This window comes from Triticum aestivum, chromosome 7A (assembly GCF_018294505.1).
Source record: "Triticum aestivum cultivar Chinese Spring chromosome 7A, IWGSC CS RefSeq v2.1, whole genome shotgun sequence".
NCBI classification, from domain to species: Eukaryota; Viridiplantae; Streptophyta; class Magnoliopsida; order Poales; family Poaceae; genus Triticum; species Triticum aestivum.
The window spans coordinates 609789546-609801435 of NC_057812.1; the positions used below are offsets into that span (position 1 = coordinate 609789546).

The 11890-nt window shown below is 43.1% G+C and overlaps 1 pseudogene; it reads right to left on the bottom strand.

Annotated features, from left to right (window-relative positions):
* Positions 1-6557: 6557 nt before the first annotated feature.
* LOC123153562 (pentatricopeptide repeat-containing protein At2g35130-like) lies at positions 6558-7403 on the bottom strand (annotated as a pseudogene).
* Positions 7404-11890: the final 4487 nt, after the last annotated feature.

Genomic DNA, 11890 nt, shown 5'->3' on the forward strand with positions numbered 1-11890 from the left:
GTATTTGAAGTTCTATCAATTTCCCAATAGTAATTTGTTCACCCACCGTTTGCTATTTTTCGAGAGAGAAGCCACTAGTGAAACCTACGGCCCCCGGGTCTCTTTCTCATACTATTTGCCTTTGTGATCTATTTCCCTTTGCTTTTATTTTCAGATCTATTAAAATAAAAACACAAAAATACCTTGCTGAAATTTATTCTTATTTATTTTATTTGGCATTCGATCGATCAATCTACTACAATTTTATCTCACGTATGTTTGCCTATCTTGAGGCGCCGTGCCCGGAAGGGATTGACAACCCCTTTAACACGTCGGGTTGCGAGGATTTTTTATCTGTGTGCAGGTGATGTTTACGTTGTGTTGCTTCGTTCTCCTACTGGTTCGATAACTTTGGTTTCACATCTGAGGGAAATACCTACCTCTGTTGTACTGCATCATCCCTTCCTCTTTGGGGAAATACCAATGTAGCTTCAAGCCGCATTAGTGAGCACAACCCACAAGGGCGCGCCTGGGCTCCCTGGCGTGCCCAGGTGGGTTGTGCCCACTTGGTGGACCCCTCTGGTAGTTATTTGCTCCAATATTCCTCAAATATTCCATAAAAATTCTCCGTGAAGTTTCAGCTCATTTGGAGTTGTGCAGAATAGGTGGCCTGGCGTAGCTTTTCCAGGTCCAAATTTCCAGCTGCCGGAATTTTCCCTCTTTGTGTAAACCTCACATATTATGAGAAAAAAGGCATTAGAATTACTCCAAAAAGCATTATTATGGATAAAAACATTATAAATAACAGTAAGAAAACATGATGCAAAATGGACATATCAAGGACCAACCATAGTCAAATTCGATTCAACTAAAGTAGGAGAAATAGACACCCGCCAACCACCTTTATGCAAAACAAGTTGCATGTCAGTCGGTGGAACCGGTCTCATGTGCGTGGACATGTAAGGTTGGTCCAGGCCGCTTCATCCCACAATATCACCGAATCAAAATAAGACGTTGGTGGTAAGCAGTATGACTATCACCGCCCACAACTCTTTGTGTTCTACTTGTGCATATCATCTACGCATAGACCTGGCACAGATGCCAATGTTGGGGAACATTGCATGGAAAACAAAAAAAAATTCTACACACACGCAAGATCTATCCATGGAGATGCATAGCAACGACAGGGGAGAGTGAGTATACGTACCCTTGTAGACCGTAAGCGTAAGCATTTATTAATGCGTTTGATGTAGTCGAACTTCTTCGCGATCTGACAGATCGAGTACCGGACGTATGGCACCTCCGCGTTCAGCACACATTCAGCTCGGTGACATCCTCACCTTCTTGATCCAGCAAGACAGGCAAAGTAATAGATGAGTTCCGGCAGCACGATAGCGTGGCGACGGTGATGGTGATGCTATCTCTGCAGGGCTTCGCCTAAGCACTACGAAAATATGACCGAGGGACAAAACTATGGAGTGGGGTGCCGCACACGGCTAAGACAATGTTTTGTCTTGTGTGGTGCCCCCTCCCCATGTTAATATAGGCGGGGGAGAGCGGAGGCAGCCAGGCATACCACAAAGGTGGTCGGCCAGCCCTAGGGCTCCTCCCCTGGCCTGCGCCCCCTGCCATAATTCCCCTAAGGGGAAAGGAAAGATGAGGATAGGGAAGGAAGGAGGAGACCTGTTCCCCTCTTTCCTTCTCTCCCCTAGGGTCGGCTGCCATAGAAGGGCACACCAGCCCCTTGTGGGCTAGTGTGCTCCCTTCTCTTGGCCCATATGGCCCATAGATCTCCCAGGACTTACCGGAACCCCTTTCGGTGACCCGATGACTACCTGGTACTCCCTGAAACTCTTCTAGTGTCCAACTAGTGTTGTCCTATATATCAATCTTTACCTTCGAACCATTCCAGAGCTCCTCGTCATGTCCATGATCCCATACGGGACTCCAAACAACATTCGGTCACCAAATCATATAACTCATATAACATTATATCGTCAGCACACGTTAAGTGCGGACCCTATGAGTTCGAGGACTATGCAGACATGACCGAGACACCTCTTCGGTCAATAACCAATAGCGGAACCTAGATGCCCATATTTGCTCCTACAAATTCTACGAAGATCTTTATCGGTCGAACCTTATGACAACATACGTTATTCCCTTTGTCCATCGGTATGTTACTTGCCCGAGATTCGATCGTTGGTATCTTCATACCTAGTTCAATCTCGTTACCAGCAAGTCTCTTTACTCGTTTCGTAATACATCATCTTGTAACTAACTCCTTAGTTACTTTGCTTGCAAGGCTTCTTATGATGTGTATTACCGAGAGGGCCCAGAGATACCTCTCTGATACTTTGGAGTGACAAATCATAATCTCGATCTATGCCAACTCAACAGACACCTTCGGAGATACCTGTAGAGCATCTTTATGATCACCCAATTATGTTGTGACGTTTGATAGCACACAAGGCATTCCTCCGGTATCCGGGAGTTGCATGATCTCATAGTCGAAGGAATACGCATTTGACATTTAAGAAAGCAATAGCAATAAACTGACTGATCATATGCTAAGCTAACGGATGGGTCTTGTCCATCACATCATTCTCCTAATGATGTGATCCCATTATCAAATGACAACTCATGTATATGGTTAGGAAATCTTAACCATCTTTTGATCAACGAGCTAGTCTAGTAGAGGCTCACTAGGGACACGGTATTTGTTTATGTATCCACACATGTATTTAAGTTTTCGGTCAAACAATTCTAGCATGAATAATAAATCTTTATCATGATTAAGGAAATATAATAATAACCATTTTATTATTGCCTCTAGGGCATATTTCCATCAATAATTGGACAACATGTTCATTCTTTGTACTTGTATTTAGAATATCATTGTTATTTTAAAAATCAAAGGACTTAAGTATTGTTTTATTTTGTGTGTGTATACAATCTGGTTATTTGGTATGCTCGTCTAGAATGCACTTGGTTTGACTTGATGTATACGAGAGGTCATGCCAATCTATCAAATGAAAAGTTGCACACTAGTTTAACTTAGAAATATAATTATTGTAACATGATATACTTCTATCATAGAAAGACTTGTAGCTTAATTGAATTAAAAATTATCAATTAGATTGCTTTGTTCCCACATGGTATACATCATTAGTATGTGATATGAACTTGCACTATTCCACTATTAACTTATGTATTCAATAATATTTTGAACATAATTTATAAGAATACAACAATTATTGGTAATATCAACAATTAATACTGGGAACTAATATCAACAATAGATCTGAAGTAATAGTTCAGAAATTAAAAAGGGGATGGGGATGGTGCCGATGAAGATGGTGGATGAAGAGGATCCCCACAATGTCTTGAGTGTTGTTGTTGATGATGACTTCAAATTTCCCCGTTCGGAGGGGCCGGACGATCCTGGCAGAATCAACCCTCCAGGAAAGAAAGTGCTCACTAGACATAACCACACATAGAATTGTTGTTGGTTCTACTGGAGGAATCCGGACTCTTTGTTCACCTCCAAATTCCCGCTCATCTTCTCCACACCTCTACAACTCACTCTCACCATTCTAATCACCTTCCTTGGATTATCACAACACGTTTCGGTCGCTAGTTTGTATATCACACTAACCACTCACTTAAGCTTAATTTCCTCCAAGAGCTATCCTCCACTGCACATTCCTAAACTAATCCTGAGCATTGACCGGCCTAGGCCGGGCCATGCAAAGCCCAACCTAAAACACCAAGCCCCAGCCTGACCGAGGGCCTAGAAACACAATTTCATATTGAATGATAATAAATAAAAAAATTCAAAATTAAATAATACTCCATGTCAAAAAAGGAACTAAAAATTCAATATTACACCTACTTTCATATAAATTCCCCAAAACTAGTCTGCCATTTTTGGAGATTTCGGGCCAAAAATTCACACTATGTTTAGGGATAATTTGACTCGAACTGATGGCTTTGACCATATCAAGGTGATACTCTACCCCTAACGTATATCCTTTCATCATCCCATCTAAAAAGCGGATTAACTTAGCTCACACACCGGGCTTTAGCCCCCCAAACCACCCTCTCAATCATCCTAAGAGATTTAACCTAATGTGATATCGAGCAACAAAAACAACGATTCATTTAGGCATGTATGGCCAAACTGGATCTCTAGGTGTTTAAATACACCAAATCGCATGTTTGCTTCGAATTGTTGCTTCATGATAGTTATTAAGAAATGACTGGTTTGAGGGTACACCTTGCAAAGGTCACTCCCACTTCTCCTCGCGGTGACAAGTGAAACATTGGTTATGTGACACTTGTCGCAACTTGTGAGTTTTGTGTTTTTTTTGTTCATTCGTTTTTTTTCAAATGTTTTATCTCTTAAACCGTGCGTCCAAATCACGAACCATTTTCATCATTGTGACTCTCGCATCGAGATCTTCAAAATTAGAACCCGTGTTAGTATGTTTGGACGAACTTTTTGTTTCTGAAAAAATGGAAAACAAAAATCCAGAAAGAAAACATAGAAAACCAAATAAGGAAAAACTATAAAAGAACCAAAAATAAAAAACTGAAAAAACCTGGAGATCAGACCAGTTTTATTAACTTATGAAGTTGACAATACAATATTATTAATTTCTAAAATCTAGCTACCTAAATTCTTGTAGACCTGACCAGTTTTTATGATTGTAGATATAAATTTTACATAATAATTTAGGAAAAGCAAATGATAGGTTGCATCAGCTACCATTCTTTAAAGTAAGACTAGCACATATGCCCGTGCGTTGCAACGGGAGATAAAATTGTATGCATTTAAAGTCAGTGAGAATTATATGTGGAAGCAAAACCTTGTGTGCACATGAAAAGGGAACATTTAGCTTCTCGGTTTGGTCACATGTGAAGGAATCAATTTTTCCATTCAGTGATCGAAGGCATTTAAGAGTTTTGTTACGTCATCATACACCAGAGAAGGCCCATGAGTTATTAAATCTACTCTCCCTTTCAATACTTCCAATCAAGGGGATTTTAAGGTATGAAGTTTCTTAATATTCTAGGAAACATGAACATTTTTTAAATCCAGTACAATTTTTTCTAAATTATGTGCACTTTCAAAAAATGCGAACAAAATATGAAAGGGGCATCTTTTAAAATTCACAAACATTTTCTGAAAACACCAATGTTTTTATAAAAAATGGCATTATTTGAACTTGCGAGCTTTTTTTTAAACGGGAACATGTGTTGTAAATTCATAAGATTTTTAGAAAATATGTATCTTTGATACACTAACATTAATTATTTTTTTTGAAAATTTCACTAAAACAAGAATATTTTTTGAATTTGGAGCATTTTTTGAAATGTCATTTTCTTTTTAGAAATCTCAATTTTTTGGAAAAAGAGTTTTTTTTAAGAAATGGGAAAACTTTGGCAAGTTCCGATTATTTTTCAAAATAGCAACAAAATTTTGGAATTTAGAACATTTTCCGGAAAGAAATTCTAAATGTTTTTTCGAGAATTTTTAATTTACGAAATAAATTATAAAAGAAAAATAAACTTGAAAGGGCAAAAAGAGATAGAGAAAGGAGAATAAAAGTAGAAGTAAAATACAGAAAAAAGAAATATGGGCCAGCCCATTACTGGATATCCTTTGCGAAACACCAACTATTTGTCATCCAGAGCGGAAAATAGGATTTTCCCAGGTATGTGTGCAGAAAAATAAGTGGGTTGGCTTCGCTGGGCCACAGCGCGCGGCCCATGTACGAAAATTCTTTTTCTAGCAGACAAACACATTAGAATTTAGTACCACCTTGGATAGAAAAAATATATTTTCGATGGTGAACGGATGAAATAATTGGAGAAACGCACCTTGCTTTATTAGTAGGTATAGATAGCATATAGCAGGAAAAGAATAAAATTTTCAATCTCTAAAGTCTGAAACCTAACTACCCATATATCTACTAGGTTGATCTGAGCTCCAAACTATATTAGCAATATCTCGAATATAGGAAAATAAAAGCATATTTCAAGTTATTACTATTGACATACTACTCAAATATCCAAATAAAAAATCAATTGCAGCCGAACAATATTTTTTTGTGGGAAACAATATTGGATATTTGAAGTAATCATAAGAAAAAAATTAAATCAATGTTTTCTATCATGTAGATCATATTGCAATAAGCTACCGTATTACTGGTAATTCAGGGTTTTGAGTACAAACGGGAGCCTACTACTCAACCAGAGGGTTGCCACTACTTTTTTGTCAGTAAACATTAAGCAAACAATATAATTCAGAACCTTGAGCAAATGTATGTCTCTCTATCCGTCCTAACTGTCTACATAGACTTCCGATGAACTGGATATAATAAACTTGGCTAGGAAAGTTGGATGTACTCCCTTAAATTGATGTAGTAGCTTCTACAAAGCAGATTGTATGGAAAACACCGGATAAACTGGAAGAACAAAATTCATGTCAGGTGCAAGTAAGATGGAAAGGTGATTCGGCTCAATTACAACTCCAAGTACAGTTTAGTTTTTGCATGTACTGTGGGTGTCACCTAGATGTCGATGTCCAAGCACCTTCGGTACTCCTTCCTGGTGTGTGCGTGCTCATGCAGGACGTCCACGTCACCACGTCGACAGTGAGCCCCCTCCCTTCCAGCGACGCAAACACCACCATCATGCTCTCTAGGTACCCCGCTTGGCCCTACATGTTCATGGTTCCACGTCTCTCTATGGTCCATGGCAGCGAGGGCTGCCAATCTCGTCGAGGCGGCCGAAGCGCCGTAGGAGTTGAGCATGACTTTGAGCGCGAAGGTCTCCTGGGCGAGGCCGGACTTATGCAGCTGCGCCATCACCTCCTTCCACCATGCCAGATTGCCGAACCTAGCATGTGCCGCTAGCAGCAACATGTGTGACTTCATGGTTGGCACCATTCCCTGCTGCTTCAGTGGATCGAGCACGGCCTTAGCCTCTGCATCAGTCCACAATTCCATGGTGGTCAGACTCAACATCTCATCGGAGCACCTGGAATTCAAATAATTCATACTTAATGTACCTCCGTGGAGATAGGCTTCCTCATAAGCATCCACCAAGATCCTGCACGAAGCTCTGCGCAACCCATGTGCTGCATTAGGGCAAAGATCTCGGTAGCAGCTTGTGGAAACCCCGCGTGGCTATGAAAAAAATTATGTTTGCAATCGCTTTTGACGGAATTCAAACTCAAAGCAACATGGACAAACTCCATTTGAATTATACATAGATCATTCATGGTTGATGGACAGATCACCTATCTGTAAGCCTCCATGGGGCATTGTAGGCGTAAACGCCAGGCTTGGGCCGTCCTGCTACCCCTCCTCGAACACCTCCTCGGCCTTCTCTCATAGCCCTTCCATCACGAACATGTTCACTGGTTGTCATTCTCTCCATTGTCCTCCCGCAGTGGTGCTAACACCGACACCCTAGCCACCGTTGACAAGTACCTGCTCGAGGGGATCACCTCTGGCCTACGTCCTCTTTCTCTCTTCCTCTGCTGCCAAGGGATGTGATGGGATGGACAGGAGGCAACCCTCATCTATCATCTCATCCAGATGGAGGCAGGCGACTAAGATGGAGGCAGGCGACTAAGATGGAGGATGGAGGCGGTGGGTGACATGATGCCAGAAGATCCTCCATGTTTCCTACGTCTAGCCACGTTGGCCCGCCATGGCCTCATGGAACGACGAAGCGAGGCGGCGGGGTAGAGGGAGGCCGATCTCGGGAGGAGGGGAAAGGGGGTGGGGTGCGGCCGTGCAGGCCTGTAGCCAAGGTTTAGCCATGCAATCTTTTTCCACAGGTTTTTCTCACCAGTTCACGTGAGGATTGAAAAAACCAATAGGAGGTGGAGTTGGACTGAAGAAAAAATGTGGGATCGGTGCTAGCTATAGTAGGAGGGGTGGAGGCAGCGAACAAACCAACAACGTACGAACTGGTAGTCAATTGGATTTGATTTTTTCTGTTATTTGTTTCCTTAAAATCCATTATTTGTTTCCTAAAGAAAATTGCATTGATGAGATGGATCGGTTGATTTGGGTAAGTTAGGAAAGTTAGATATGTGGTTCAAATATATATCGGTCATGTAGTCAATCAGATTTTTAATTAAATTTTGTTATTTGTTTCCATAAAATTCATTATTTTATTTACTAAAGCAAATTGCATTGATAGGAGGAATCAATTGATTTAGATAAGTTAGGAAAGTTAGATATGTGATCTTTTGTATCTTAGAAAAGTATTGGTTTACAAGGAAAGAGTGGAGAGGAAAATAAACCGGTAGAAGAGGGGTGATGGGAGGTGGGATGAAAAAAAGCAGATGAAAAAAGCCAGACAAAAATAAACTGTGGACGCAATCCCACCAACTGTTTCATTAGGAGTTGAGATAAAGCAAATTGCATTGATGGGAGGAATCAGTTGATTTAGATAAGTTAGTGAAAGGATCGATATAGTTGACTAGAGGGGGGTGAATAGGCAACTAACAATTTTTAACTTTTCTTTTCCAAATTAAACTTTGCATCAAAGTAGGTTGTCTAGACATGCAACTATGTGAGCAACCTATATGATGCAACAACAATAAGCACACAAGCAAGCAAGGGAAATAACACAAATAAGCTTGCACAAGTAAAGGTACGAGATAACCAAGAGTGGAGTCGATGAAGACGAGGATGTGTTACCGAAGTTCCTTCCTTTTGAGGGGAAGTACGTCTCCGTTGGAGCGGTATGGAGGCACAATGCTCCCCAAGAAGCCAATAGGGCCACCGTATTCTCCTCACGCCCTCACACAATGCGAGATGTCGTGATTCCACTATTGGTGCCCTTGGAGGCGGCGACTGGACCTTTACAAATAAGGTTGGGGCAATCTCCACAACTTAATCGGAGGCTCCCAACAACACCACGAAGCTTCATCACAATGTAATATATCTCCGCGGTGACCTCAACCGTCTAGGGTGCTCAAACACCCAAGAGTAACAAGATCCGCAAGGGATTGGTGGGGGGAATCGAATTTCTCTTGGTGGAAGTGTAGATCGAGGCCTTCTCAACCAATCCCTAGAAAATCAACAAGTTTGATTGGCTAGGGAGAGAGATCGGGTGAAAATGGAGCTTGGAGCAACAATGGAGCTTTGGGTTGGAAGAGGTGGTCAACTCGGTGAAGAAGATACCCCTTATATAGTGGAGAGACAAATCCAACCATTATCCACTTAACCAGCCCGCGACATGCGGTACTACTGCGTCAGCCAAGCGGTACTACCGCAAGGGCTCATGGTACTACTACAGCGAACCGTGGTACTACCGTGGCCACGGCAGGAGCTAGCCCAGGCCTGTAGCAACGAAGCTGGAGCGGTACTGCCGCTCGCGCGGTACTACCGCACCCCCTTGCGGTACTACCGCAAGGCAGGATTGGACCATCCTGAGAAGGCCGTGGACAAATAAAGAAACGTCTGTGGCCAGTTCTGCTGATTTTCAAATAGTGCAAAAATCCGACACGGTACTACCGTTGAAGGCAAGCGGTACTACCGCGCAGGGAGCGGATGTAAAAAAATTACATCCGTCCCTACTTCTGCTTATGGCGTTGTGCCGGACCAGGACTCACGGTACTACGACTCCCAAGGAGCGGTACTACCGTGACCTCCTGGGTACTACCGCAAAGGCCTGCGGTACTACCGCAGCGTCCTGCAGTACTACCGCTCTAAAGAGCAGTACTACCGCAAGCCCCAGAACAGCAACACTAGGAATTCTTCTTTTTGCACAAACACGAAGAAACGGAGGATGCTCCAAAGTGCTAAGGGAAAGGCGGTGCAAAGTGGAGTAAACGTGTACGTGACGATTCCACCCAAACCTTTCCAAAGCGGACCCCTCTTAATAGTACGGCTTTCCTACGACTCAAATCCACCGAAAAAGGAATGTAGAAAAACACCGTCTTTAATAATCTTCGAGGGGCTCCTAACCGTCTTGTGCCTAGTAATGAAATATCTGAAATACTTGAGACACATGATTAGTCCGCAAATGCATTGTCATCAATCACCAAAACACCTTAGGGATAAATATGCCCTTACAATCTCCCCCTTTTTGGTGGATTGATGACAATAGGGGATTTGCACAAGGGGGAAAGAATAGAACATGAGCAAACCATACATCTCTAAAATATAGACGGGCGCCCCCTAGATGTGTGTTATTTAGATGAGTGCTTTGGACTGCACGGCACACATACTAGGATCAACACTCCCCCTATATTTTATAGACATGGCATATCTTGCAATAATAATGCTCACACTAAGCACGATAGTAAATAAGAGCAAAAACTAAGTAGCACAATATATCATAAGCTCGGTAAGGTGCGATAGATAGAGTGCATATGTCTTACACCATATGATAGATAAGTCTCACAAGCTCAAATAAACTCAAACCAAACCAAAGCAAACAAGGTTCAACAAACCAAACACAAGCGAAGCAAACATGACACGACACGGCAAATCCCTACACTCTCTCCCCCTTTGGCATCGAGACGCCAAAAAGGCAGAGAGGGCACCTACAACACAAGTGGTGGCTCAAGCGGAGTAGTCGCTCGCACGGTCTTCGTCTGACTCGGCAGCGGGGATGGGCTCCTCCTCAGAATCAATCCACTTGTAGCCTTGTTTTGCCATCCATTCGACCTCTGGAGTGATGTGCTCCTCGGAGCCGCCAGAAACATCCTCTCCAAAAACCTTCATGATCTTCTTGTCGTGGCAGTGACTCTCCTTGGAGGCCATGTGAGTCTGATACAGCCCCTTGGCCTGCATGCAGAACAAGGCCTTCATCTTGGCCTTCAGCTTCTTCGCCCATGAGGGCTCAATGGAGGGAGGTGCATATCCCGTAGAGCTGTCCTCGGCTACATTCTCCTCCTCAACATCCCTCTTAGCAGCCTCAGACTCGGCACGATTAGTAATGTTAGCCCACTGGGGCTTGATGCGGAGTTTGATGGAGTCATGACGGATCCAGTCAGGGGCCAAAAACTCCTCAGTGGGATAGAGCTTCTCCCAAGTCTTCGATATCAGGAGGAAGAGATATGGACCATAGATGGGTACCTTGCGGGTGAACACCACGAACCGAAGCTCGCACCACATGATATGTGAGACATCAAGTGGTTGAGTCTGAGAAACGTGTGCCTCCTCACAAATGAGAAACATGTCCACAAGAAAGGCATGCACCTTGTCCTTGTCCCCAATGCGAGGAAAGAGGGAGTGGCGGAAGATCCGGTGCATGATGTCAAGGAACGAGTTGAGCACCCACGTCAACTTGCCACTGCCCAGTTTCTTCTCAACATAGAACGGCAGAAGCTTTTCCTTGCTAGCTGACTCGGCGCTGGCATGAGGGTGAACACCAACAGGCATGTGGAGCCCCTCATCAGGCACTCTGAGCAAATCCATGAACTCCTTCCAAGTAGCAGTCAACTGACGGCCATTGGTCATCCAGGTCATCCTCTGATCCTCTCCAGAATGGAAGTGGACCGAAGCAAAGAACTGGGCCACCAGCTAGGGGTCATAGTCCATGTGGAAAGAGATCACATAATCAATGGCAAACTGCTCCACGAGATCCAAGGCCTCACCAAAGTAGTCATGATGCTTATCATCCCTCATGTGATGCATGTCGATCCAGTGCACATCCACATACAGAATCTACTTGGCCTTGATCACATCCAAGTAGATGAGATTCTACTTCTTGGTCCAGAACAGTTCATTCCCTCTGAAGTTTGCACGAGGATTCGCATAAGGGTTGATCTTCCTTCGAGAAACAAACTCAGCAAGAGGTATCTCATCCATGCCCTTTGATGGTTCCTCGAACTTGCTAGAAGTGGTCTTGACATTGTGCTTGGAGGCATTGG